A 24,047-nucleotide genomic window follows, 5' to 3' on the forward strand; every position below is an offset into this window, starting at 1 on the left:
GCATGTTATAGGTCAGGAAGAATGAATAGAACTAGCTAGTAGCACAAACTTATTCAAACAGAATTGGTGGGAACCAACTACTCTAATTACAAATATTCTTTCCATGATATAGTAATTTGCACATCCTATATAATATGCTAAGTCGCCCGTTCAACCAATCAAAGCATAATATGATGATGACATGCTAATGCCACTAACTGCTCGCTATGATGTGCACTGACCACCAAGGGGCAGACAGTCAACCGGTAGACCAGTTGCTATGACGTGCACTGATCACCAGGAGGAAGACGCTCTGACCTATAGGTTAGCTTGCTGCTGGGGTCCAGCTGATCAGGACTGAGCGAGATGGCCGGACACACCCTGGAGTCCTCCTGCGGTTCCTCCCCAGCTGGCCAACCTCCCGCGTCCCTCCCCAGCCCCGATCGTGCCCCAGTGGGGTCCCTCAGCCTAGCCTGTGCCCTCTCGCAATCCAGGACCTCTCGGGGAATGTCGGAGAGCCAGTTTTGGCCTGATCCCACAGGCCAGGATGAGGGACCCCGCTGGTGCATGAATTCGTGCACTCGGTCTCTAGTTTTAGCATAATTTTCCTTATTTTCACGATAGGTTTCTGCCAGCCATTTCTTTTGAAAAATATATGTTTTTATTGATTTTAGAGAGAAAGAGGAAGGGAGAGGGAGAGAAGCATCAGTGAGAGAGAAAAACATGGATCGGTTGCCTCCTACACAGACCCCCACCTGGGATCTAACCCGTAACCAGGACATGTACCATGACTGAGAATGGAACCAGCAACCCTTCAGTTCAACCAACTGAGCTACACCAGCCAGGGCTCTGCCAAATATTTTTCTTTCTTTCTTTTTTATTCTTAATCCTCACCCAAGGATATTTTCTCATTGATTTTTAGGGAGAATAGAAGAGAGAGGGAGAGACAGAGAGAAATATCAATGTGAGAGACACATTGATTGGTTGCCTCCTGCATAAGTCCACACCAGGGCATGGGCCAGGGAGGAGGATCCTGCAACCAAGTCACTGGCCCTTGATCGGAATCGAACTAAGGACCCTTCAATCTGCAGGCTGAAACTCTATCAACTGAGCTACACTGGTTAGGGCCCAACTATGACTTATTTTCTTCCCAGTATCTTTCACTCTCACTGTTCTATAAAAAAAAAAAAAGACCCTTAAGGCATGGGTTCTAGTCTTCAATTCACAACCCACATTGGCCATTTCTTTTTCCTCTAATATTCATACTTCCCAGGTATTTCAGAGTTGTTGAAGTGTTCATTGAAGTCATGTATGTGAAAATATATCATAAACCCTACATAATTAAATAAATGCATGTTACCTTTTAATATGGGACTTCCACATTGAAGGCAAAGTCCAGGACGTCATTAAGTAATGAGTCTACTTTGAAGGAATTGACAGGAACAGCAAATTTGTTGACCACAAGTGGCTCAGAGCAGACTCAGAAACCAGTGCCCCCTCCTGGAGAAGCAAGTCCCTCTGGACAGCACCCTAGATTGAAATTGGGTAAGTTACATAATTTGGAGATTTCAGTTCCACTAATTCTTCTAGAAAGGCTAATCAGTGTAGCCTAGGTATGTGGGGTGGACTTTGCATAGGCCTGGATTTGAAACTGGAGTTAGCACTGAAGCTTTGAGCTAATCTTACCAACTCTCTGAGCTCCTGAATGCTAATGTGTAAAGTGAACATAAGGAAACATGGGTCACATATAGTTTGATAGCATTAAATTAAATCTTAAACAATCAACACATGCAAGTTGTCCAATAAATCCACCTGTGATAATAGCAACCATATTCTCTTGGTGTTGTGTGCCCAGGTCTTTACTCAGTGCCTAACACATAATGTTCCCTCAATACATACTTTATGAATGACCAAAGCTTGGGAGGTTGAACCTCAGAATGGGATCATCTAGAAACTAAAATTGAATCAGCCAACAATAGTCAGTGTGGAGTGCTAGTCTTTTAGTTAATGGAGGAAAATACCACATACTATAATAGAACAGGCGATCATTTGATGGTAGCACATTGTGTGTTTTCTGATAAGATAGGGACTAATGTTCCAGGCCTCATCCCCTCAGTCACCTGCCCTTCTCCCATGTAGACCTCAGGAGAAAGGAGATCAAAGTGAAGATGTATAGCCTACGAGAGAGGAAGTGTTGTGTCTACCAAGAGGTCAGCAAGCCCCAGGACGATGACTACCTATGTAAGCTCACCCTCACCAAGGAGCATGTTATGTCTTGATGCAAGAATTTCACTTGGTCTTTGGGTGCCCAAATCATTCCCTTCCTCTCGTGACCGGGAGTACAGGATTGAGGCTCACTGATGTGAGCTCTTTCGGAAGCTCTTCATGTCCAGGAACATGCACTGCACCCTCCCTCTTCCCTGTTGCTCTTGCCTCCAGATTGTGAGAAGTGTCAGAACTTCTTCATTGACAGCTGTGCTGTGCATGGGCCTCCTACGTTTGTAAAAGACAGTGCCGCGGACAAGGGGCATGCCAACCGCTCAGCCCTCACTCTGCCCCCTGGGTTGAGAATCGGACCATCAGGCATCCCTGAGGCTGGGCTTGGAGTGTGGAATGAGGAATGTGATCTGCCCGAGGGCCTGCACTTTGGCCCTTATGAGGGTCAGATCACAGAAGATGAAGCCACAGCCAACAGCGGCTACTCCTGGCTGGTGAGAACTTTACCTCTTCCCTGTCCTCTGGCTTCCCCGTCCCTCCTGTGGCTTGGGGGGCCCCCACCTTCTACATGCTAGGACATGGATGGGGACCATATGGTTAGTTAGCTCTGTGTACTGGGCGGACTTTGCATGAACATGGAGCTCCTCTCTAAGGATCAGAGGGTAAATGGGAGCAAAGTGGTACAGACTCCTCCCTTGGGGGCTCCTGCTTAGTGGACAAATCAATTCCGACGTGTAGATGATGAGTAAGAAAAATATCCTGTGATCACCATTGGCAGTTGAATCACCATGCAGGCTGAAAGAGATTTGATGACAGTAGAATAAAGTAATTCTTCTATTATATACACACAACCACACACACACACACACACACACACACACACACACACACGGCCTTTAACTTCTTTTCCTGAAATGCAGATCACCAAAGGGAGAAACTGCTATGAGTATGTGGATGGAAAGGATACATCTCAGGCCAACTGGATGAGGTAAGGTCACTAGGCTTCTGGGTGCCAGAGAGGATACTCATGCCTCACAACCCACATGTCTGTCCTTCCCATCATGCCTCCCTAATGGTCTCCCTCAGTTCTCTGTTCCCCTTTTTTCTCCATACAGTGATCTTTAACATCTAGAGACATTTAGGAAAAAAGGAGGTAAAAGTATAGCATATGTCCTCAAAATAGAAGTCTCTGGTTTGGGCACTGACTGGGAAAACCTTGAGGACCCTGTATTACTCTGTGATTTATCTAATGGACATTAGTTAAACACCTACTATGTTCCAGTTTAGAGGAAGGAATCCATTACTTACACAGATTACACAATCCATGACCCTAGGGAGGACTTACTGCAGACGGACATGAAACATTTTATTTCATAAACATTTAACTCTAATTTTCCTATTTTTCAAGAAGTGCCCAGTGCCCAGATAGCCTTGAACTAAGGATAGTCTAAACCTGTGAGGGCAGCACATCATCCCAGACTCAGTTCTAACTACAACTGGGTGTTGGAGCCTGCAGAGTAATAGTGCTCATGGCCCTTTCCTGAGGGGCTCTCTTGTGTCAGGGGAGACAGATTATGAATAAACTACTATTGTTCTGTGTTATTTTTCTAAGACAGAGAGACCTCCACGTTTCTGTGGGAACCTGGGGGAGGCAACTGAATGATGCCTTCAATAAAGTGTGGGGAGACTCGACAAAGGCCTCTGAAGAGAAGGTAGACTTGGACTGAGTGTTGAATGATGTGAGTCCTAGATCAAGCCCCGAGTTCTGTGGTGTAACACAGAACCTGACTTACAGCTTAGAGAAGCTAGAGGTCACCAGGTTTGATGGGGAAGTCTGCAATGAGGCTTTGGAAATGGCATTAGGCAGGATGAGCACTGTGAGCAGGACTTAGAGACAGGAATTCACATGACATTGTGACAGAGGCTTGGACATTGAACAGAAGTTTCCCCAGGAGCATGGGTGTGGGTGCCATCAGTGCTGAGGGCCTTAAGCTTCAGTGAGGAGCTGGACACGAATATGACAGGTAGTGGAAACTCATCGCCTGTGGTTTTCTTTCCTTTCATCTGCCTCAACGCCAGGTATGTGAACTGCGCCCGGGATGACCAAGAACAGAACCTGGTGGCCTTTCAATATCACAGGCAGATTTTCTACCGAACCTGCCGGGTCGTGAGGACGGGCTGTGAGCTGCTGGTCTGGTATGGAGAAGAGTATGGCCAAAAGCTGGGCATCAAGTGGGGCAGCAAGTGGAAGACAGAGCTTGTGGCCGGGAGAGGTGGGCACCACTCTTCTTCAACATGGAAAGAAAGAATTCTTAGAAGTTTTCATGCTCCAACTCTCAAGTAGAGTAAACTCCACTCTAGAGTCAGCAAAGCTTCAAATCAGATGCTTCAGAAATGGATGGCTCATCACATAGGTTTTTGATTCTTAGGAACAATTTTAATATTTTTATTTTTGTTCTAATTTTTAAAAATATGCTTTTATTGGTTTTAGAGACAGAGATGAAGGGAGAGGGAGAGAAATATCAATCTGCTGCCTCCTGCATTATCCCTACTGGGGATCAAGTCCACCACCCAGACATGTGCCCTGACCAGGAATCAAACTGGCTACCTCTGGGTGAACGGGACAATGCTCAACGAACTGAGCCACACTGGCCAGGGCCTATATTTGTTCCATTTTGAAAAATATTTCATGCACAAAATACACAGCATCATATAGTGCTGAAAGGATTAGAGGCAAAACAAATAAAAAAAAAAAAGGTTTCAGGCACTTAACCAGCTCTCTCATCAAGGTGGTTGTTTGTGGTTTGTTGTTTTTGTTTTCTAACACTTTAGCTGTTTCTTCTTCATTTACTGCGTATTTCTAAATCAAATGTGTGTGTTAACATGCATTCATTCATTATTTTGTGACTTGCCATGTGAATTCCTACGCGGTGCCACGCAGGGTTCTGGGAGCTCGAAATACAGATGAACATGAATAACAGAATCACTGCTCCTGAGCAGGTGGCTGGTGAAGGAGGGAAGCCCTGGCAGACATATGTGCATGTGCTTAATTTTACACAGTGGTTAGCGCTTTAGAGAAAACGGGCCCAGGACAAGTGCCTAGGGATTAGTGTGAGGGGAAGGTGGGTGTGTGGGATTGCAAAGGTCAAGGGAAGGCTTTCTCAGGAGACAACAGTTACAACAGTTGTGTCACAAGGTACCAGGCAGAGGGAGTGGCTGGTGCAGGGAAGGAAACAGGTGGGGTGTTGAGCTGGCTGAGGGCTACTCCCGTCTCAGTCTCGGTACGGAGGGTAAGAACAGAGGTTGGACAGATGCCTAGCAGCCTGGAAATACAGTGCCTATGATCCAAGCTGAGATACTGGGGACTTTCTTGGGTGAGACGGGACAATTGAGCAGTTTTCAGCTGCAGAGTGGCATGTTCTAAAACTATGCTTTGTTAAATTTTTTGGAAAATAAACTTCAGTGGGGAATCCCCTCCGAGATTATTTCAACTCCAAGTGAGAGAGGAAGGCGGACTGGCTGGAGAGGTACGGGAGTCAGGAGTGTAAGAAGCAGGTTGGGGAAATATTTTTGTTGTTGTTGTTAATCCTCACCCAAGGATATTTTTCCACTGATTATTTTTTGAGAGAGAGTAGAAGGGGGAGAGACAGAGAGAGAAACATCAATAGCATGTCTCCCACGGGCACCCCAACCAGGGCTGGGGATTGAGCTTGCAACCAAGGGACGTGCCCTTGACTAGAATCAAACCCAGGAGCCTGCAGTCCCCAAGGTGATGCTCTATCTACTGAACCGAACTGGCTAGGGCATGGTTGGGGAGATATTTTGAAACAGGACTTTGTAGTGTATTTGAAATAGGCTAACACTGAAAGAAATCAAGTAGGAATACTGTGTGAGGAAAGACATATTTCCATTTTATGATTTGTGGAAAACTGAGAGAAGCAATTGCTAGTTGGGGCCTATTGTTCCTCTATTTTTAAATATTTTTATTGATTTGAGAGAGAGAGGAAGGGAAATGAAGAGAGAGATAGAAATATCAACATGGATCAGCTGCCTCCTGCTGGGATAGAGCACAAAACCTGGGCATGTGCCCTGACCAGGAATCAAACTGGTGACGACCTGGTTCATGGGTTGATGCTCAACCACTGAGGTACCTGGCCAGGCCTGTGGTTTTTCTCTTTAACATGACTTAGAAGATACATGTATATGGAAATGTCACGATAGTCAAACCCATATAAGGAGTCAAATGGCTTCTGATGGGCCTTGATCTGTAAGACCTTTTTTCTTTTCAATCCTTACCAAGGATATTTTTCCAATGATTTTTATAGAGAGTGAAAGAGAGAGGGAAAGACAGAGAGAAATATCAATGTGAGAGGAACACATCGATTTGTTGCCTCCTGCACAATCCCTGACCAGGTCCCGGGCCGGGTAGAAGCCTGCAACCAAGGCACATGCCCTTGATGGGAATCAAACCCACGACCTTTCTGTCCACAGGCTGAAGCTCTATCCACTGATCCACACTGACCAGGGCTGTAGAAAAGACTTTTGATATGGGGTCTCTGGATTTCTGCAGAAGAGCAGTGCAGACAAAGAAAAAGGAAAGTAGACTGTGAAGGAACACTCTGTGGGAGGCAGATCTTGCACTGTCAACACAGTTAGAATGATTCCGGAGACAGGTCTTACCAGGAGACAGAGCGTAAGGCACAGGCAGCCTTGCCCACACATGCCCTGACCAAAACTTTCTCCTTCAGCAGAACCAAAGCCAGAGATCCACACATGTCCCTCCTGCTCTGTGGCCTTCTCCAGTCAGACATTCCTCAGCCAACATGTGAAACGCAATCACCCCTCTGAGATTCTGCCAGCAGCACCTGCAGGAAAACACTTCCAGTCAGGGGAACCCGGCCCAGAGCATCAGAATCAACAGCAGCAGCAACATCCTGGTCCACATGGGTGGAATGACAAAGCTGAAGGTCAAGACGTCAAAGGAACGTCCAAACCTTTGCTTAAAAGGATCAGGCACAGGAGACCTTCAAGGGACTCTTTCAAACCTCCCAACAGAAAAACAGGGAGCTCCAGTGAGCGTGAGAGAATAATGGAGGAAGAGCCCAGCACAGGCCAGGACGTAAATCCAAAGAACACAGGCAAATTATCTGTGGGAGTAAGAATGTCAAAAATTGTAACAATCAATCATGGAGGGTGTGGGCAAGGCTTCAATGATAAGTCACATATCGACACACACCAGAGAACACACTCAGGGGAGAAGCCATATATTTGCAGGGAGTGTGGGAAAGGCTTTACAGATAAGTCACAACTCATCAGACACCAGAGGACACACTCAGGGTAGAAGCCATATGTGTGCAGGGAGTGTGGGCGAGGCTTTACACAGAAGTCATCTCTCATCAGACACCAGAGGACTCACTCAGGGGAGAATCCCTATTTGTGCAGGGAGTGTGGGCGAGGCGTTACAGATAAGTCAAGTCTCATCAAACACCAGAGAACACACTCAGGGGAGAAGCCCTATGTGTGCAGGGAGTGTGGGCGAGGCTTTACACAGAAGTCATCTCTCATCAAACACAAGAGGACACACTCAGGGGAGAAGCCCTATGTGTGCAGGGAGTGTGGGCGAGGCTTTACAGATAAGTCAAGTCTCATCAAACACCAGAGAACACACTCAGGGGAAAAGCCCTATGTGTGCAGGGAGTGTGGGCGAGGCTTTACACAGAAGTCATCTCTCATCACACACCAGAGAAACACTCAGGAGAGAAGCCCTATGTGTGCAGGGAGTGTGGGTGAGGCTTTATAGATAAGTCAAGTCTCATCAAACACCAGAGAACACACTTAGGGGAGAAGCCCTATGTTTGCAGAGAGTGTGGTCGAGGCTTTACACAGAAGTCCAATCTCATGAGACACCAGACGACACACTCAGGGGAGAAGCCCTGTCTTTGCAGGGAGGATGCATCATGAGCCCTAAATTGCACCTCAGCAGCCACAGGGCAAGTGTAAGCACCGCATACCTCATACCCCAGCTCTGAGGGTGCTTTTGAGGAAGGCTGCTGGCCCCTTTCCCTCCCCAAGTGTGTAATTAGTACAGAAGTAACTGGTCAAACAAATCCTCTGCTTTCAAAAGGAGAGGCAATAGACGAACCGTTCCGTAAGTGCTATGGGGATGTCAACACGAATGTCCCTCATGGTGTTTTTGGCCTCGTTTTAATAAAGTTTGTGTCCAGACAAACCTGAAGCCTACGTGCCTCATCCCCCTCATCACTGAAAGCAGAGTTCCAGGAGGGTCTCAAAGAACCCTCAGCCACAGACCTGAACCCGGGAAGGCGGAATCTGGCTTCAGCCCAGTGAGGTTCCCGCCAAGGAGAGGGATTGAGACACACTCACCAGGAACATGAATAGGACCCCACCCACCCCTTGGCTTCTCCTGGCTCCTCCCCTGATTCTTTAGACCTCTGTAGCCTCAGAGGTGAAAGCCAGAGTGTGTGTGCAGGTGTGTGTTTGCATGTGTGTGTATATATGTGTGTGTGTGTGTGTGTGTGTGTGTGTGTGTGTGTGTGTCTGTGCCCGTGTGCCTGTGCACACACCTGTGCTGCCTCAGTCCGGGCACTGGTCGCCCTCTTCTTGCTGCCTCTGTAGCATTGGCATCTCGCCTGGGGCATACCATGTGGGCGCCAGGTCTGTCCACAAGGGTTTGAGTCTCAGCTCTGCCCTCACAACTGTGTGTCCTAAGGCAAGACCCCCAAAGTCTCTGTGCCTCTTTGCAAGCTATAAAGCGGGAGGGTGACCCAGGCTTTGGAGTGTCATTCAGAGTGTGGTCAGCACCGGGGCCTCTGGCTCAGGGTTGTTAAAACACGCATCTCTCAGTGAACAGGGTCTGCCAGGCCTTGAGGTGGACAAGGGAGTTAGAGGGAGTGGGGCCCAGGGGCCAGTTTAGAGCTCAAGCAGCTCCACTGTTCTGCGTGGACTCGGCTGCCGGAGCAGGGGGCATGGGGTCAGGCATGCTCCTCCCCCGAGCACCCCCTCCCACTGAACCTGGGCAGGTGGCACTGAGAGTGACCAGGACAAAGGCCCTCACCACCCAGCTGAGAGCTGCTGGGTGCACCTCACCTCACAGTGTGTGCGACGCCCACCTCGCAGCAGCTTCTGGTGCCTGGCCTTGTACCTGGCTCTGCGGGTCTCACCCTCCCCTGACCTGTCTGAAATCCTTAACTGCACGTTTCTTATGGGGAGACTGATGGGCCATGGACCCGCATGAGCAGAGCAGGCAGGCAGTGTCGGTCATTCCTGGCCACTGGTTCACAGGTAATGTCCACTGAGGCCAGGAGCACCGACCCTCATGGGCCCATGGGTGGGAGTCCAGCTAGGCTCCTGGGAACAGGTAAGCGTCTGCCTGAGGAGGCGTTGGGGTCCCAGCAACCAGAGGCCCCGCTTTTCTTACAACAGAGCGGACGTCCATGCAGGGAGCAGGCACAAGCAGTGAGGGCCCGTCACACCTCAGCCCGAGGCACCTAGCACAGCACCTGTTTCTGGAGGAGAGCTCCTGAAGCTGGTACCCAAACACACGACCTGGGACCATGACCTTCCCTCTCCCGCCCTTCAGTGGTGGCTCAGTGCTTGAGCATCGACCTATGAACCAGGACATCAGGGTTCAATTCCTGGTCAGGGCACGTGCTCGGGTTGTGGGCTTGATCCCCAGTGTGGGGCCTGCAAGAGGAAGAAAGATCTGTACACAGGAAAGTGCAATTCCCCCACAGGAAGCAGGGTTCCCTAAGTGAAAGGGACACACCCCGAAAAGAATTTTGGTTCCTAAATGAGAAGAGACATTTCCATCACAGGAAGGAGGGTCCACAATAAAGAAGTTTTGTTTCCACACAGGAAGTTGCCTTTTCATCAAAGGAAGGTAGTTCTGCACAGAGGAACGTGCATGTCACCCAAAGAATGAAGTGTCCACACAGGAAGGGATATTTCCTCCAGAGGAAGAATTGTTCCCCCAGAAGAGGTATTGTTTCCCCACATGAAGGAGCGATGAATTCGCACATAATACATCCGCATACAGGATAGTGCATTTGCCCACTGTTAGAAGGTTTCCTCCCAGGAAGTTTTTTTCCCCCACAGGAAGAGGCGTTCTCTAACAGGAAGTTTTGATTCCACCACAGGAAGTTAAGATTCCCTCACAGGAAGATGGGTCCACAAACAGGAAAGTCCATTTCCCCCAGAGGAAGGCCTGACGCCCTCACAGGAAGAGATATCAGCATACAGGAAAGTGCATGTCCCCCACAGGAAGAAGGGTTCCTAAAAAAAAAGGGACACTCCCAAGTTGGAAAATAGGTTCCTAAACCAGAAGGGACATTTTCCCCACAGGTAGGAGTGTTCACATTCCTGTAGCTTTTTTTCAAGAAGGAAGTTGCATTTCCATCAATGGAAGATAGCTCTGCATACAGGAACGTGCATTTCCCACAAAGAATGAAGTGTCCACATAGGAAGGGACACTTCTTCCAGAGGAAGAATTTTTCCCCTGGAGGGAGTATTGTTTCCCCACATGAAGGAACTATTCATTCACAGCATCATAGGTCCGCATACAGGATAGTGCATTTCCCCCACAGGTATAAGGTTTCCTCACAGAAAGTTTGTTGCCCACACAGGAAGAGGCCTTGCCCAACAGGAAGTTATGATTCCCCCACAGGATGGTTCAATGCCCTCACAGGATAATAGATCTACAAACTGGAAAGTGCATTTCCCACACAGTTGGTGTGAGACCCTCACAGAAAATAGATCAGCACACAGGAAACTGCATTCCACAAAGGAAGAGGGGTTCCTAATACAAAAGTGACACTCCCCAATATAAAAGGGGTTCCTACATCGGAATGAACATTTCCTCCACAGGAAGGAGGTTACGTCCTTGGCAAATTTTGTTTCCACACAGAAAGTTGCGTTTCCATCAATGGAAGATAGTTCTTCACACAGGATGGTGAGTGTCCGACAAATAAAGAAGTGTCCACACAGGAAGGGACATTTCCCCCAGATGAAGAATTTTCCCCCCAGAGGAATTGTTGTTTCCCCACATGAAGGAACTATTCATTCACAGCCTAATAGGTCTGCACACAGGAAAGTGCATTTCCCCAACAGGAAGAGAGGTTCCTAAAACAAAACTGACACTCCCCAATATAAAATGGGTTCCTACAAGGGATGGGCATTGGCCCACAGGATGGAGGGTTAACCCTTGGCAAGTTTTTCCCCCCACAAAAACTTGCGTTTCCATCAATGGAAGATAGTTCTTAACACAGAACGTGAGTGTCCGACAAAGAATGAAGTGTCCATACACTAAGGGACACATCCTCCAGAGGAAGAATTTTTTCCCACGAGGAAGTGTTGTTTCCCCACATGAAGGAACTACTCATTCACATCATAATAGGTCAGCATACAGGATAGTACGTTTCCCGTACAGTTAGAGGGTTTCCTCACAGCAAGTTTTTTCCTCCACAGGAAGAGGCGTTGTCCAACAGGAAGTTTCGATTCCACCACAGGAAGGGCAACTCCCCCAAAAGTATATGGTTTCCTACTCCAGAATTGACATTTCCATCACAGGAAGGAGGGTACACCGTCCTGAATTTTTGTTTCCACATAGGCAGTTGCCTTTCCATCAATGGAAAATAGTTCTGCACAGAGGAACGTGCCTGTACCCCAAAGAATGAAGTGTCCACACAGGAAGGGATATTTCCTCCAGAGGAAAAATTGTTCGCCCAGAAGAAGTATTGTTTCCCCACATGGAGGAGCGATTTATTCACAGGATAATAGATCTGCATACAGGATAGTGCATTTCCCCCACAGTTAGAGGGTTTCCTCACAGGACGTTTATTTCCCCCACAGAAAGAGGTGTTGCCCAACAGGAAGTTATGATCCCCCCACAGGAAGGTGCGATTCCCTCACAGGAAGATAGGTCCACATAAGGAAAGTACATTTCCCACAAGGTAGGTGCTACACCCTCACAGGAAGAGAGATCCTCACACAGGAAAGTGCATTTCCCCCACAGGCAGAAGAGTTCCTAAAACAAAGGGACACTCCCCTAAAAGATTATGTGTTCCTACACCAGAATTGACATTTCAGTCACAGGAAGGAGGGTCCACCATCCAGAAGTTTGGTTTCCACACAGGAAGTTGCCTTTCCATCAATTTATAGATAGTTCTGCACAGAGGAACGTGCATGTCACCCAAAGAATGAAGTGTCAAAACAGGAAGGGACATTTCCACCAGAGGAAGAATTGTTCCCCCAGAAGTAGTATTGTTTCCCCACATGGAGGAGCGATTCATTCACAGCGTAATAGATCCGCATACAGGATAGTGCCTTTGCCCACATTTTGAAGGTTTCCTCAAAGGAAGTTTGTTTCTCCCACAGGAAGAGGCGTTGCCCAACAAGAAGTTTTGATTCCCCCACAGGAAGCTGCGATGCCCTCATAGGATGATAGGTCCACAAACAGGAAAATGAATTTCCCACACAGATAGGTGGGACACCCTCACAGAAAAGAAATCAGCACACAGGAAAGTGCATTTCCCCTACAGGAAGAAGGGCTCCTGAAACAAAAGGGCAACTCCCCCAAAAGAATATGGTTTCCTACTCCAGAATTGACATTTCCATCACAGGAAGGAGGGTACACCATCCAGAATTTTTGTTTCCACATAGGAAGTTGCCTTTCCATCAATGGAAAATTGTTCTGCACAGAGGAACGTGCCTGTAACCCAAAGAATGAAGTGTCCACACAGGAAGGGATATTTCCTCCAGAGGAAAAATTGTTAGCCCAGAAGAAGTATTGTTTGCACACATGGAGGAGCGATTTATTCACAAGATAATAGATCTGCATACAGGATAGTGCATTTGCCCACTGTTAGAAGGTTTCCTCACAGGAAGTTTGTTTCGCCCACAAGAAGAGTCCTTCTGGAACAGGAAGTTTAAATTCAGCCTCAGTTGTTGAGATTCCCTCACAGGAAGATGGGTGCACAAACAGGAAAGTGCATTCCCCACACATGTTGGTGTGACACCCTCACAGGAAGAGATATCCGCACACAGGTAAGTGTATTTCCCCCACAGGAAGAAGGGTTCCTTAAACAAAAGGGACACTTCCATATAGGAAAATAGGTTCCTAAACCGGAAGGGACATTTCCCCCACAGGTAGAAGTGTTCACTGTCCTGTAGTTTTTTTTTCAAGAAGGAACTTGCATTTCCAGCAATGGAGGATTGTTCTGCACCCAGGAACGTGCATGTCCCACAAAGAATGAAGTGTCTACATAAGAAGTGACATTTCCTCTAGAGGAAGAATTTATCCCTCACTGGAAGTATTGTTTCCGCACACGAAGGAGCGATTCATTCACAGAATAATAGATCCGCATACAGGATATTGCCTTTGCCCACATTTAGAAGGTTTCCTCACAGGAAGTTTGTCTCCCCCACAGGAAGAGGCGTTGCCCAACAGGATGTTTCGATTCCCCCACAGGAAGGTGGGATGCCCTCACAGGAAAAGAGATCCACACACAGGAAAGTGCATATCCTCAACAGGAAGAGGGCTTCCTAAAACAAAAGTGACACTCCCCAATATAAAATGGGTTCCTACACGTGAAGGGACATTTCCCCCACAGGAAGGAGGGTTTACCCTTGGCAAGTTTTATTTCCACAAAGAAAGTTGCGTTTCCATCAATGGAAGATCGTTCTTCACACAGGAACGTGAGTGTCCGACAATGAATGAAGTGTCCACAAAGGAAGGACATTTTCTCCAGAGGAAGAATTTTTCTCCACGAGGAAGTCTTGTTTCCCCACATGAACAAACTATTCATTCACAACATAATATGTCCACATACAGTATAGTGCATTTCCCCCACAGTTAGAAGGTTACTTCACACGACATTTGTATCTCCCACAGAAAGAGGTGTTGCCCAACAGGAAGTTACGATTCCCCCACAGGAAGGTGCAATGCCCTCACACGAAGATAGGTCCACAAACAGGAAACTGCATCTCCCACACAGGCAGGAGTGACATCCTCACAGGAAGAGAGATAAGCACACAGGAAAGTGCATCTCCCCCACAGGAAGAAGGGTTCCTAAACAAAAGGGACACTCCCATTTAGGAAAATAGGTTCCAAAACCATAAGGGACATTTTCCCCACAGGAAGGAGTGTTCACTGTCCTGTAGGTTTTTTTCAAGAAGGAAGTTGTGGTTCGATCAATGGAAGATAGTTCTGCACACAGGAACTTCCATGTCCCACAAACAAAGAAATGTCCACATAGAAAGGGACATTTCCTCCAGAGGAAGAATTGTGCCCCCAGAAGAAGTATTGTTTCCCCACATGGAGGAGCGATTCATTCACAGAATAATAGATCCGCATACAGCATATTGCCTTTGCACACATTTAGAAGGTTTCCTCACAGGAAGTTTGTTTCCCCCACAGGAAGAGGCGTTGCCCAACAGGATGTTATGACTCCCCCACAGGAAGGTGCCATTCCCTCATAGGATGATGGGTCCACATACAGGAAAGTACATTTCCCACAAGGTAGGTGCTACACCCTCACAGGAAGAGAGATCCTCACACAGGAAAGGGCATTTCCCCCACAGGAAGAAGAGTTCCTAAAACAAAGGGACACTCCCCTAAAAGATTATGGGTTCCTACATCTGAATTGACATTTCAGTCACAGGAAAGAGGGTCCACCATCCAGAAGTTTGGTTTCCACACAGGAAGTTGCCTTTCCATCAATGGAAGATAGTTCTGCACAGAGGAACGTGCATGTCACCCAAAGAATGAAGTGTCAAAACAGGAAGGGACATTTCCACCAGAGGAAGAATTGTTCCCCCAGAAGAAGTACTGTTTCCCCACATGGAGGAGCGATTCATTCACAGCATAATAGATCCGCATACAGGATAGTGCCTTTGCCCACATTTAGAAGGTTTCCTCACAGGAAGTTTGTTTCCCCCACAGGAAGAGGCGTTGCCCAACAGGAAGTTATTATTCCCCCACAGGAAGCTGCGATGCCCTCATAGGATGATAGGTCCACAAACAGGAAAGTGAATTTCCCACACAGATAGGTGTGACACCCTCACAGAAAAGAAATCAGCACACAGGAAAGTGCATTTCCCCTACAGGAAGAAGGGCTCCTGAAACATAAGGGCCACTCCCCAAAAGAATATGGTTTCCTACACCAGAATTGACATTTCCATCACAGGAAGGAGGGTACACCGTCCAGAATTTTTGTTTCCACATAGGAAGTTGCCTTTCCATCAATGGAAAATCGTTCTGCACAGAGGAACGTGCCTGTAACCCAAAGAATGAAGTGTCCACACAGGAAGGGATATTTCCTCCAGAGGAAAAATTGTTAGCCCAGAAGAAGTATTGTTTCCACACATGGAGGAGCGATTTATTCACAGGATAATAGATCTGCATACAGGATAGTGCATTTCCCCCACAGTTAGAAGGTTTCCTCACAGGAAGTTTATTTCGCCCAAAAGAAGAGGCCTTCTGGAACAGGAAGTTTAAATTCAGCCTCAGTTGTTGAGATTCCCTCACAGGAAGATGGGTGCACAAACAGGAAAGTGCATTCCCCACACATGTTGGTGCGACACCCTCACAGGAAGAGATATCCGCACACAGGTAAGTGTATTTCCCCCACAGGAAGAAGGGTTCCTTAAACAAGAGGCACACTTCCATATAGGAAAATAGGTTCCTAAACCGGAAGGGACATTTTCCCCACAGGTAGGAGTGTTCACTGTCCTGTAGTTTTTTTTCAAGAAGGAACTTGCATTTCCAGCAATGGAGGATTGTTCTGCACCCAGGAACGTGCATGTCCCACAAAGAATGAAGTGTCTACATAAGAAGTGACATTTCCTCTAGAGGAAGAATTTATCCCTCACTGGAAGTATTGTTTCCGCACACGAAGGAGTGATTTATTCACAGTATTATAGATCCGCATATAGGACAGTGCATTTCCCCCACAGTTAGAAAGTTTCCTCACAGGAAGTTTGTTGCCCCCACAGGAAGAGGCCTTGCTCAACAGAAAGTTACGATTCCCCCACAGGAAGGTGAGATGCCCTCACAGGAAGATAGGTCAACAAACAGGAAACTGCATCTCCCACACAGGCAGGAGTGACATCCTCACAGGAAGAGAGATAAGCACACAGGAAAGTGCATCTCCCCCACAGGAAGAAGGGTTCCTAAACAAAAGGGACACTCCCATTTAGGAAAATAGGTTCCAAAACCATAAGGGACATTTTCCCCACAGGAAGGAGTGTTCACTGTCCTGTAGGTTTTTTTCAAGAAGGAAGTTGCGTTTCGATCAATGGAGGAATGTTCTGCACACAGGAACTTCCATGTCCCACAAATAAAGAAGTGTCCACATAGAAAGGGACATTTCCTCCAGAGGAAGAATTGTGCCCCCAGAAGAAGTATTGTTTCCCCACATGGAGGAGTGATTCATTCACAGAATAATAGATCCGCATACAGCATATTGCCTTTGCACACATTTAGAAGGTTTCCTCACAGGAAGTTTGCTTCCCCCACAGGAAGAGGTGTTGCCCAACAGGATGTTATGACTCCCCCACAGGAAGGTGTGATGCCCTCATAGGATGATAGGTCCACAAACAGGAAAATGCATTTCCCACACAGGTAGGTGTGACACCCTCACAGAAAAGAAATCAGCACACAGGAAAGTGCATTTCCCTAGCAGGAAGAAGGGCTCCTAAAACCAAAGGGACCCTCCCCCAAAAGAATATGTTTTCCTACACCAGAATTGACATTTCCATCACGGGAAGGAGTGTACACAGTCCAGAATTTTTGTTTCCACACAGGCATTTGACTATCCATCAATGGAACATAGTTCTACACAGAGGAACGTGCCTGTCACCCAAAGAATGAAGTGTCCACACAGGAAGGGATATTTCGTCCAAGGAAAAATTGTTCCCCCAGAAGAAGTATTGTTTCCCCACATGGAGGAGTGATTAATTCACACATAATAGATCTGCATACAGGATAGTGCATTTGCCCACTATTAGAAAGTTCCCACACAGGAAGGTTTAATCCCCCACAGGAAGAGGCGTTCTCGAACAGGAAGTTTCGATTCAACCACAGGAAGTTGAGATTCCCTCACAGGAAGATGGGTCCACAAACGGGAAAGTCCATTTCCCCTACAGGAAGGTGTGACGCCCTCACAGGAAGAGATATCCGCACACAGGAAAGTTCATTTCCCCCACAGGAAGAAGGGTTCCTTAAACAAAAGGGACACTCACACATAGGAAACTAGATTCCTAAACGGGAAGGGACATTTCCCCAACACAAAGGAGCGTTTACCAACCTGAAGTGTTTTTTCAACAACGAAGTTGTGTTTCCATCAATGGAAGATAGTTCTGCAAACAGGAACGTGCATGTCCCACAAAGAATGAAGTGTCCACATAGGAAGGGACATTTCCTCCTGAGGAAGAATTGTTCCTCCCAGAGGAAATGTTGTTTCCCCACATGAATGTGCAATTGATTAGCAGCAAAATAGTTCCACATAAAGGTAAGTGCATTTTCTCCACAGGAAGAAGGTTTCCTCAAAAGAAGTTTGTATCCCCTATAGGTAGAGCCATTCTCCAACAACAAGTTATGATTCCCTTAAGGAAGGTGAGATTCTCTCACAGGAAGAGAGGTCCACAAACAGGAAAGTGCATTACCCACACAGGTAGGTGGGACACCTTCACCGAATAGAGATGAGCACACAGGAAAATGCATTTCCCCAAAAGGAAGAGTGGTTCCTAAGACAAAAGTGACACTCCTGAATATAAAATTTGTTCCTACACCGGAATGGACATTTCTCCCACCGGAAGGAGGGTTCTTCCTTGGGATGTTTTGTTTCCACACAGGATGTTCGTTTGCATCAATGGAAGATAGTTCTTCACAAAGGAACATGCATGTCCCACAAAGAATGAAGTGTCCACACTGAAGGGACATTTCTTCCAGAGGAAGAATAGTTTCCCCCTGGGGAAATGTTGTTTCCCCACATGAATGAGCAATTTATTAGCAGCATAATAGTTCCACATAGATGTAAGTGCATTTCCCCCACAGGAAGAAGGTTTCCTCAAAAGAAGTTTGTTTCCCCTATAGTTAGATGCATTCTCCAACAACAAGTTATGATTCCCCTCAGGAAGGTGCGATTCTCTCACAGGAAGAAAGGTCCACAAACAGGAAAGTACATTTCCCACACAGGTAGATGAGACACCCTCACAAGAAAAGAGATCCACACACAGGAAAGTGCATTTCCCCCAAAGGAAGTGGGGTTCCTAAAACAAAAGTGACACTCCCGAATAAAAAATGGGTTCCTACAGGGGAAGGGACATTACCCCCATAGGAAGAAGGGGTCACCCTTGGCAAGTTTTGTTTCCACACAGAAAGTTGCATTTCCATCAATGGAAGATAGTTCTTCACACAGGAACGTGAGTGTCCTACAAAGAATGAAGTGTCCACAAAGAAAGGGACATTTCCTCCAGAGGAAGATTTTTTTCCCCAGAGGAAGTGTTGTTGAGAACTTGAAGGAACTATTCATTAACAGCATAATAGGTCCGAATACAGGATGGGGCATTTCCCCCACAGTTAGAAGGTTTGCTCACAGGAAGTTTGTTTCCCCCACAGGAAGAGGTGTTGCCCAACAGGAAGTTATGATACCCCCACAGGAAGGTGCGATACCCTTACAGGAAGATAGGTCCACATACAAGAAAGTGCATTTCCAAGACGGGTAGGTGCGACACCCTCACAGGAAGAGAGATCCTCACACAGGAAAGTGCATTTCCCCCACAGGAAGAAGAGTTCCTAAAACAAAGGGACACTCCACTAAAAGAATATGGGTTCCTACAACAGAATTGAAATTTCCAATACAGGAAGGAGGGTCCACCGTCCAGAAGTTTTGTTTCCACAGAGGAAGTTGCCTTTCCATCAATGGAAGATAGTTCTGCACAGAGGAACGTGCATGTCACCCAAAGAATGAAGTGTCAAACAGGAAGGGACATTTCCTCCAGAGGAAGAATTGTTCCCCCAGAAGTAGTATTGTTTCCCCACATTCAGGAGCGATTCATTCACAACATAATAGATCCGCATAAAGGATAGTGCCTTTGCCCACATTTAGAAGGTTTCCTCAAGGAAGTTTGTTTCCCCCACAGGAAGAGGCATTGCCCAACAGGAAGTTATGATTCCCGCACAGGAAGTTGACATGCCCTCACAGGAAGATAGGTCCAAAAACAGGAAAGTGCATTTCCCCCACAGGAAGAAGGGTTCCCAAAACAAAAGTGACACTCCCAAGAAGGAAAATAGGTTACTAAGCAGGAAGGGACTTTTTCCCCACAGGTAGGAGTGTTCACATTTCTGTAGTTTTTTTCAAGAAGGAAGTTGTATTTCCATCAATGGAAGATAGTTCTGCACACAGGAATGTGCAATTCCCACAAAGAATGAAGTGTCCACATAGGAAGGGACATTTCCTCCAGAGGAAGAATTTATCCCCCAGAGGAAGTATTGTTTCCCCACATGAAGGAAGTATTCATTCACAGCATAATAGGTCCGCATACAGGATAGTGCATTTCCCCCACAGGTAGAAGGTTTACTCACAGAAAGTTTGTTGCCCCCACAAGAAGAGGCCTTGCCCATCACGAAGTTATGATTCCCCCACAGGAAGGTTCAATGCCCTCACAGGATAATAGATCCACAAACTGGAAAGTGCATTTCCCACACAGTAGGTGTGAGACCCTCACAGAAAATAGATCAGCACACAGGAAACTGCATTTCCACAAGGGAAGAGGGGTTCCTAAAACAAAACTGACACTCCCCAGTATAAAATGGGTTCCTACACGGGACGGATATTTCCCCCACAGCAACGAGGGTTAACCCTTGGCAATATTTTTTACCCCTCAGAAACTTGCATTTCCATCAATGGAAGAATGTTCTTAACACAGGAACGTGAGTGTCCAACAAAGAATCAAGTGTCCATACAGGAAGGGACATTTCCTCTAGAGGAAGAATTTTTCCCCAAGAGGAAGTGTTGTTTCCCCACATGAAGGAACTATTCATTCACAGCATAATAGGTCAGCATACAGGATAGTACATTTCCCGTACAGTGAGAGGGTTTCCTCACAGCAAGGTTGTTTCCTCCATAGGAAGAGGCATTGCCCAACAGGAAGTTATGATTCCCCCACAGGAAGGTTCAATGCCCTCACAGGATAATAGATCCACAAACTGGAAAGTGCATTTCCCACACAGTTGGTGTGAGACCCTCACAGAAAATAGATCAGCACACAGGAAAGTGCATTTCCACAAAGGAAGAGGGGTTCCTAAAACAAAAGTGACACATCCCAATATAAAATGGGTTCCTACATCGGAATGGACATTTCCCCCACAGGAAGAAGGTTACATCATTGGCAAATTTTGTTTCCACACAGAAAGTTGTGTTTCAATCAATGGAAGATAGTTCTTCACACAGGATCGTGAGTGTCTGACAAAGAATGAAGTGTCCACACAGGAAGAGACATTTCCTCCTGATGAAGAATTTTTCCTCCAGAGGAATGGTTGTTTCCCTACATGAAGGAGCTATTCATTCACAGCCTAATAGGTCTGAACACAGGAAAGTGCATTTCCCCAACAGGAAGAGGGGTTCCTAAAACAAAAGTGACACTCCCCAATATAAAATGGGTTTCTCCATCGGAATGGACATTTCCCCCACAGGAAGAAGGTTACATAATTGGCAAATTTTGTTTCCACACAGAAAGTTTTGTTTCCATCAATGGAAGATAGTTCTTCACACAGGATCGTGAGTGTCCGGCAAAGAATGAAGTGTCCACACAGGAAGGGAAATTTCTCCCTGATGAAGAATTTTTCCCCCAGAGGAATTTTTGTTTCCCTACATGAAGGAACTATTCATTCACAGCCTAATAAGTCTGCACACAGGAAAGTGCATTTCCCCAACGGGAAGAGGGGTTCCTAAAACAAAAGTTACACTCCCCAGTATAAAATGGGTTCCTACACGGGACGGACATTTCCCCCACAGGAAGGAGGGTTAACCCTTGGAAAGTTTTTCCCCCCATAGAAACTTGCGTTTCCTTCAATGGAAGAAAGTTCTTAACACAGGAACGTGAGTGTCTGACAAAGAATGAAGTGTCCATACAGGAAGGGACATTTCCTCCAGAGGAAGAATTTTTCCCCAAGAGGAAGTGTTGTTTCCCCACATGAAGGAACTATTCATTCACAGCATAATAGGTCAGCATACAGGATAGTACATTTCCCATACAGTTTGAGGGTTCCCTCACAGCAAGTTTGTTTCCTCCAAGGGAAGAGCCGTTGCCCAACAGGAAATTAAGATTCCCCCACAGGAAGTTGCGATGCCCTCACAGGAAAATAGGTCCACAAACAGGAAAGTGCATTACCCACACAGGCAGGTGCCAGAAGATGAGAGAGAGCAAGATATTGAAAACCTATATGAAGAATTAATGACAGAAAACTTCCCCCACCTGGTGAAAGAAATAGACTTACAGGTCCAGGAAGCGCAGAGAACCCAAACAAAAGGAATCCAAAGAGAGCCACACCAAGACACATCATAATTAAAATGCCAAGAGCAAAAGACAAAGAGAAAATCCTAAAAGCAGCAAGAGAAAGAAACTCAGTTACCTACAAGGGAATACCCATACGGCTGTCAGCTCATTTCTCAACAGGAACTTTGCAGGCCAGAAGGGAATGGCAAGAAATATTCAAAGTGATGAATACCAAGAACCTACAACCAAGATTACTTTATCCAGCAAAGCTATCATTCAGAACTGAAGGTCAGATAAAGAGCTTCACAGATAAGGAAAAGCTAAAGGAGTTCATCACCACCAAACCAGTATTATATGAAATGCTGAAAGGTGTCCTTTAAGAAGAGGAAGAAGAAGAAAAAAGGTAAAGATACAAATTATGATCAACAAACATGCATCTATCAACAAGTGAATCTAAGAATCAAGTGAACAAATAATCTGGCGATCACAATAGAATCAGGGACATAGAAAGAGAATGGACTGACTATTCTTGGGGGGAAAGGGGTGTGGGAGATGCGGGAAGAGACTGGACAAAAAACGTGCACCTATGGATGAGGACAGTGGGTGGGGAGTGAGGGCGGAGGGTGGGGTGGGAACTGGGAAGAGTGGAGTTATGGGGGGGAAAAAGAGGAACAAATGTAATAACTTAATTCACCGAGTACTTACAAACTGATAAGAAACAGATCAACAAAAAATAATATAAAATAAAATAAAGAATAATACTATAATTATATAGATATAGAACATTAACAAACAAGTATACAAAAATATAAAAGTGAGTAAAAAATAACTAATTCAGAAGAGTTGTCATCACATAGAAGGAGGAAGGTCTGACGGGTGAGCAGTGCTCTAAGACCTGCATGGGGACATATGGGAAAATTATAACTCATGGTAGTTAGGGGGTTGGGTTGTGGGCCAGGGTAGGAAGTAGTTCACTGTTGTATCAGGTTCCATGTCAGCCATGGCATCATCTGCCAGGTTTCATGAAAGTCTGGTTGGTAGGGTCTGTAGTTCCATGGGTCTGAGGTTGGAACATAGCTGAAGTCACGACGTTATCTCTAACTTACCCGAAACTCTGTTTCTGTGGTGACTAGACCTGAGTCTTTGTTCCTAAGACCGTGTGATGCTGATCAGAATCTAGTGATTAGGAAAGGTGGCACAGTCCACATGTGCAAAGGAGGAAGGATAAGAAAGAAAGGAGGCAAGGTGGTCCTGGTGCCATTGGACTGGACAAGGCCAGTGTGAAGACAGAAGGCAGAGAGGAGAAAGGGCCAGGTTGCAGAGTAGAGATTCTTTGCAGTACGTGACTGTCATTATATGTGTGTCATGAAAGGCCAATTTTTTTATTTTTTGCTATTTAGGGCAATTTTATTTTTTAAATCCTCACCCAAGGATATTCATTGAATTTAGAGGGAGGAAAGGAGAGAGACAGAAAGGGAGACAGAAACATCAATGTGAGAGAGGAACATTTATCCGTTGCCTTCCGTGTACACCCCAATACAGATCAAACCTGAAACCTTGTGGTGTACAAGACAATACTCCAACCAACTGAGCCGCCCAGCCAGGGCTAGGCCAATTTAAATATATATATATTGAACAGAGGATGAAGTACAGATGGGGTTTTGTCTATTTTTAAACATTTTAAGAAAATTAGCTGATGCTCCTAATAAAAGCATAAGCCTAATGAAACATCAAAAAACATTTTCCAATCATCCTTGGTCTGTCCTTAGATCACTCTCTGATTCAGAATTCTGAAAAAATAAGAATCTCCAGATTTTGAAATAATTACCAACCAAAAATGATTTCTGACCCGGCAGGCGTGGCTCAGAGATTGAGCATCGACCTATGAACCACGAAGTCGCAGTTCGATTCCCAGTCAGGGGACATGCCCAGGTTGTGCTCTCGATCCCTGCTGTGGGGTGTTCAGGAGACAGCTAATCCATGATTCTCTATCATCATTGATGTTTCTCTCTCTCTCCCTCGCCCTCTCCCTTCCTCTCTGAAATTATAGTATTATTGATTTCTCACCATCTTTTAGCTAAACCTTCTTGGGTGGCCTTCAGAGTGGAACAGAATAAACATCAGAAGGTGAGTATTTCCCAAATCCTGTTGAAAAGAAATTCTTCCTCCTGGATGCAAATGCAGGGAAGAGGAGAAAAAATCAGAGTGCATCCTAGAAACTGCCACCTTTCTTTCCTGACCTCTTCAACAAAATGCCCAATATCATCTCAGTCGTTAATAACATCAGCTACAATAGTAGCTGCCACGGGTTTTATCTTCACAATGCTTCAGACTCT

At 46.1% G+C, this 24,047-nt stretch overlaps 1 pseudogene; it reads left to right on the forward strand.

Annotated features, from left to right (window-relative positions):
• The window catches only part of LOC132225601 (histone-lysine N-methyltransferase PRDM7-like), a 68,748-nt pseudogene that overhangs the window by 36,511 nt on the left and 8,190 nt on the right, over window positions 1-24,047 (forward strand).

Source organism: Myotis daubentonii, chromosome Y (genome assembly GCF_963259705.1).
Source record: "Myotis daubentonii chromosome Y, mMyoDau2.1, whole genome shotgun sequence".
Classification (NCBI taxonomy): Eukaryota; Metazoa; Chordata; class Mammalia; order Chiroptera; family Vespertilionidae; genus Myotis; species Myotis daubentonii.